Below are 6,000 nucleotides of genomic sequence, written 5' to 3'. Positions count from 1 at the left end.
TTTAAAGGCTTTGGTCTTAAATTGTTCTGGTTCCTTTTCTTATCAGTGAAGTTGCCATTTTAAATTTTAGTTTGCTCATCCATTATATGTTTGGTCTATGATGGTGGTTTTAATAAGAATAGCCCCCATAGGTTCATATATTGGAATGCTTAGTCCCCAGTTGATGAACTGTTTAAGAAGGATTAGGAAATTTGGCCTTGTTGGAATAGGTGTGGTCTTGTTGGATGGAACATGTAGGTAGGGGTGGGCTTTGAGGTTTCATAAGCCCACATCAGTCTCTCTCTCTCTCTCTCTCTCTCTCTCTCTCTCTCTCTCTCTCTCTCTCTCTCTCTCAACTGCTGCCTATAGATCAAGATGTAAATCTCTCAGCTACAGATCCTGTACCTTGCATGTCTGCTTCTCATCATGATAATAAAGAATTAACCCTCTAAAATTGTAAGCAAGCTCCCAATTCTAATAGTTGCCTTAGTCATGGTGTCTATTCACAGCAGTACTACAGAAACTAAGACAGTATGGGTAGAATTTAGGATTATCTCCCCCTGGCTCTTAAACTTTGCTCTTTGACATGAAAGAAAATGTGCATATTTCAGAGGAGAGGACAGAGTGTGATAGAGCATCTAGTCAACTATATTCCCTTAGGTGTTAGACCAGGGACAAAAGGACTGCCAGGTACTTCACTTTGCTCATCCAGTCAGCTTCAGCCTCTTGTACAAAGCAAGAGACTTGTCCCTTTACTTGTATTGCATTAATTATTAATTTGTGAAAACATCAGCATGGCTCTCCTTTCTACTTAACAGAAGTTGGAAAAGCTGAAAAAGTGGCAGAGAGAACACAAGCAGAGTCGAAACTGATTCAACATAGTCAATGTTTTAATCCATTGCTTGATAAAAGCTTAGTGTCAGACCCAGTGAGACCATCTAAGCAAGGCTGGAATTGTTTCCAAGGTGTGGGTTTTGCCTGATGATGGTATCTGCAAACTGAGGTCAGTCGTGGCTGCTTTGTACAGAAAGCTGCCTAGTAAATCCCCCCAGACACAAAGTATGAACCATCTTGCAAAGTTGACCAGCTGCTCCTGTATGTATGGGCCTTTGAATAGCAGAAAAGTTATTAGGAGTAAAAGGTTCACATTCTCTTTAATATGCATTATTATTTTGAAAAGTCACAGCACCTACCCTTCGAAGCTCCCTTATGATGTTGGGAAGCCAACTGTTTTGCGGTCAGTCTTCCCCACAAGGGTTATCTCGGCATGGGTCCCATAACCTGAAGGAAGCAGTTCTTTTGCTCTAGGAGCCGGCCCGTGCTTCACCGCCTTCCCTCTTGTCTACACTGAGTCTTCTTGATTTAACAAAGGCCTGCATTTGACCTTCTGAAACGTTCTTTTTCTTGGCTCTGTGGACCGAAAGGTATTTTGTATCATAGCTCCCCTAACTCATGTTAAAGCCTTAACCTGCAATATGATGATTGCATTTGGAATGGGGCCTTTGGGAGGTAATTAGCCTTATCGGAGGTCTTGTAGGTAGAATTCTTAAGATGGGATTCTGTAAGTAGATAAAAGGAGAGAAAACTTCTATATTCTCCTGAGGGGAAAATGTAAGCACACAGTGAGGACGTAGCCCTGAAAGCACCCCCCCTTTGAGCTCACCACTCTGACCCCCTATGTCTCCAGACATGTAAAAACTATATTTCTGTTATTTTAGTCACTCACCCTGAGGTATTTTGTAATACCAGCCAAAGAAGACTAAGACTCATGTAGCATTTATTACCAAAACTTCCAAACATATTTGCATAACCAACCACATCACTTTTGTTCTGGAGGCAATTTTTTTTAAGTCTGTGTTTTATTTGTTATTTTCACCCCTCTGCTCTTTATTGATAGAAAGATTTTTTTATCGATTTATGAATTACTCTTTTACCTAGCTATAGCTTAATAAAATAAATCTTCTAGATATTTCTATCAAGTCTTTGTCTCCAGAAAATCAAGCACTGAAATTTTGGTAGACTCAGTTCAAGACGCTCCATAGGCTATGTGTTATTTGTAGAAAACAAGTAGATTGACTTGCAAAAATGTTCAAAGCTTTGTAAATCTTTTCAGTGGTTTAATCTTTGACAGTTTCATCCATGGATACAATGTATCTATTCAATGTATGGAATGAATGAGTTAACCCCATTATCCTATTTGATCCTCCTCCCTTCTCTTGCTAAAACATTTCTCACCCCCAAGATCCCTTCCTACTTTCATGTCTTTCTTGTGTGTATTGCCCACTGGTTTAAACAGAGCTTGCGGTGTGGCCTTGAGTTGGGGTTGGTCGCTGCAGCATGGGCAACTGATGAGTGGTCACACCACTGCTGTGGAGCATGGCAGGCCTTCATCCAGCCGCCAGTCACTGTCAACAGTCCTTCAGAGAGGGGTTATGTGAGTTGACTTTTTTAAAAGGCAGAAAATAAGGGTCTCTGTTCATCCTCCTTATACTTCATTTGTTTATTATTTTCCTGTTTATGTAAATCTCAAGTTCCATTGTTGTAACACTTCTTTCATTTTTCCCAGACTTGGTCAGAACTGCCCCCTTAAGGAGGGGGCCAGGTCCCTAAACAACCAGTGACCCCCATAGTCTGAGAGAAGTACAGCCCTAAACTGAGTGCAAGCGCTAATGCTCACCTGCTGGAGAAGGTAGTAGTCGATGATAGATTCATGCTAAGCCATGGAATCAAGCATCCTGTTCCAGGTACCACGTTCCAAGTCTACTTCGTGCCCTGAAATTCCACCACAATGTGTTCAAGTTACTTACAGCCTGAAAACATGGCTTGCAGACTGATGTTCTCTGCCACCGTAGAGGGAACTAGATGCTTCAATCCGGGCTGCCCAGAAAATGTAGAAAACAGGAATACCTAATCTGCCCAGATTTTCGGACTAGTCCAGTTGTGACCTTGTATAAGTGAAGAGACATTTTAGAGCATTAATCATTTTGATTTTAACAATTAAGACTTCTGTTAAGTCCCCTCCCGTAGTCACATTCTAGGTACAAGAAGAACAAGCATCCAAAAGATAAGTTGAGTTCAAGGATGCTAGCTTGGTCCCTGCCTGGTGTGCTGCTCCCTGCAAGGGGTAAACAGAGCAGGGAACAGGTAATCAGAGGTGCAGGTAAACAGAGAAAGTTCTTCTGTATGTGCAGTCCTTCCCAGCATGAGCAAACTTGAAGAGAAAATAACTAGTGATTGGCAGAGAGCAGCCCCGCCTTCCCCCTCCCTGTGCCACCTGAGTCAGTTCCTGTTGCTGCCAACACATCCCAGTGGGTACCCTCATATTTCTAGGGGATGTAAAAGAGACATGCATACATTCCAGCCCCTTTCTGCTGACTCTGGGATTGCACAGCAAGCTGCAGCCATTATTTTTATTGCTGATGCCACTTCCTATCGAAACAATTTGGTGCTAATAAGCCCCTATAATAGTAAGCAATGGTTTGGCTGAATAATTGTCACTAAATACCATTCAAGGCTTTGTTGCTTCTTGGGCATATTGCTAATTATTCTGCATCTGAAATAACACCCAGCGGCCTACTGAATGCTGGTAAATAGGGTTTCTTCATGCTCCTGGAGCCTGAGCCTGGGTGTGACTAGGAATGCCTAAGCTCTAATCCAGGAAACAATGGATGCTGCACAGTCTCAACTCCCACAAAATCACAGCCTTTTGCAAACTGTACCCTAGCTCAGACAAACCAAAGCATCCGCCTGGAGCTGGAATTGGCGGAGGAGAGTGATGGGGGTGGAGGTCTCCTTGGGGCTGCCCAGGCGAGCTTCTGGGGTGAACAGAGGACTGGTGCTACAAAGAGTAAGCTCCATGGTCTAGATAGTTCACTGCAAAACTCAGTCTATGTAATTAATACTAAGTAATAACTGAGAAGTCAAAGGCTGGTAATACAAAAGGAGGGAGGTGGGTTGGGAGATGTACACTACCTTCATCAAACTCAGCCCTACATAAGTGTGCATAGACTTCATGTTCCCCTAAGAAATACAGTAGATGATTCTGTCTTCTATCTTCTGGAATTGAGCCTCAAGGAGAATACTCCCTATATCTTGCATGTCACCCTCAGGATGCTTCTGTTACCCAAAGGTGACACTGCATTCACAGGATTCTGCAGAGGGACAAAGGACTTTAGACGAACCACGTGCTGGTATATGCATATAGCAATTTGGAAAGAATGTGGAAGAAAGAGTGATACTCTGTCATAGGAGGGAGATCAGGAAACTGAGGCATAGGGGTGGAGGAGAGAAACACCTTGTACACCATTTTGTGACCTCTGAAACTACAAAGCACGGTTGGAAAGGAGGCTCCATGGGTGAAACACTTGCCACACAAACATGAGGACCTGATTTCAAAAGCCACAGAACCCACTTAAACCCACACACTATGGTATGCATTGGTAACTCTGGTGCCAGTGCTGTTACCTCAGGATGAGAGGCAGATGCAAGAGGACCCCCCCAGAAGCTCATGGACCAGCCAGCCTGGCATACACAGCAGTGGACAAAAGACCCAGTCACAAATTAGGCGGAAAGTGAGGACCTTCACACAGGCTGCACATGCATACTCATACAATAAAAAACTATAAAGTGATAATATATAATATATATAATATATGTATGTGACCAAAGGTTTCAAGCATTATGGCACAGACATCACTCTGAGTTACTAAGGTAAGTGTGGATGTGGGCAGGTGAAAGAGGACACAGTGGGTAGGTTTTCACTTCTCCACCTAATTCCTCCTCTGTCTATCTATCTATCTATCTATCTATCTATCTATCTATCTATCTATCTATCTATCTATCATCTATCCATTCTTTTTTTCTACAGGCAAGTTCAAGGCTCCACATTAGAAGTTATTCTTATGCTAAAGCTTCTAATTCTCAGAAATTAAATACTGAGTGGAGGGTCTGGAGAGATGGCCAGGTGGTTAAAAGCACTTGCTACACTTCCAGGGGACCCTGGTTCATTTCCTAACACACCAATGACATTCTTCTTCTGGCCCATGTTACCTAGTCATGCATGTGGTGTATAACATAAAGGCAAGTATTCATATGCAGAAAATTAATATAAATAAATCTTAAGTGCCACTCATTGAAAGAAAGATGAAAAAATTTTATGAACAAATGTAAGACAATCTGATTTTACACTCACTTGTAAGATACAAAGGGCTCTGGAAACCTAAGGCAAGGTAAGGGCTAAGAAAAGCTTCTGGAAGGCAGGAAGGGGTTTTAGGGTGTGGAGATTTGTAAAGACTATAGCATAACTATGTAACCTATAATGTATCTTTGGGCATGAAAACACCTTTTGTGATTAGAAGAGATACTATTCCATTCAAATCTAAGGGCATTTGGAAACTGCTGGAGATTTAAAGACTGGCATGCAGTATTACACCTTCATGCTTGTTATTCAGATGAAGGAGCACATTCTTGCATCCTAATCAGGCCTGTGGTCTGACTAGTGATGTGGAAGTCAAAGAGAGCACTGGGTGGAGTGAGAAACACTAGCCACTCAGAGGCAGATGTCAAGAGCAATTGTAGCTACCTGGAGGTAGCTGTCATTGGTTTCCTTGCCTGGAAGACAACAAGCACATATGAAGGAGAAGGGCACAGGAAGGAGCACCTGGGGTGGAGAGGCAGAAAGAGGAATTGTTCTGCGTGGGTCCAGAGAATGATCTACAATAGCCATGCTTTAGGTTCGAAACGGATTCGTTTATTAAGCATGTAGCAGACAAAAGTAAATGAGCAAATAGCAACTATCAGAGAGATTGAGACGACACAGAGAGAGCAAACCAACTGGAGCCTCCTGTAGTCAGTCTTTTGCTATTTTGTGGGTTCTTCTTTTCTCTTCCCTTTATCAGCCCCCACTCCCAGTTCCATCCTCCCCCAATCACTAGATAGGAGAGAGAGAAGGAGAGAGAGGAGAGAGAAATAGAGATCTCTGAACTATTTTCTTCTTTGAGCATGACTACTAACAAACCACAA

At 42.5% G+C, this 6,000-nt stretch overlaps 1 long non-coding RNA gene across 1 annotated transcript in view; it reads right to left on the bottom strand.

Moving 5' to 3' along the window:
* Positions 1 to 2,668: 2,668 nt before the first annotated feature.
* LOC110304295 (uncharacterized) overlaps positions 2,669 to 6,000 on the bottom strand; it is a 29,253-nt gene continuing 25,921 nt past the window's right edge. Inside the window, exon 3 of the long non-coding RNA XR_002379053.2 lies at positions 2,669 to 2,751. This is a non-coding gene — a long non-coding RNA (uncharacterized LOC110304295). The remainder of the gene's footprint in view (positions 2,752 to 6,000) is intronic.

This window comes from Mus caroli, unplaced genomic scaffold, assembly GCF_978045245.1.
Source record: "Mus caroli unplaced genomic scaffold, Mus_caroli_1 scaffold_13, whole genome shotgun sequence".
Taxonomy (NCBI): Eukaryota; Metazoa; Chordata; class Mammalia; order Rodentia; family Muridae; genus Mus; species Mus caroli.
Note: the sequence above shows the minus strand (reverse complement) of the source record. Positions and strands in the feature narration are given on the sequence as shown.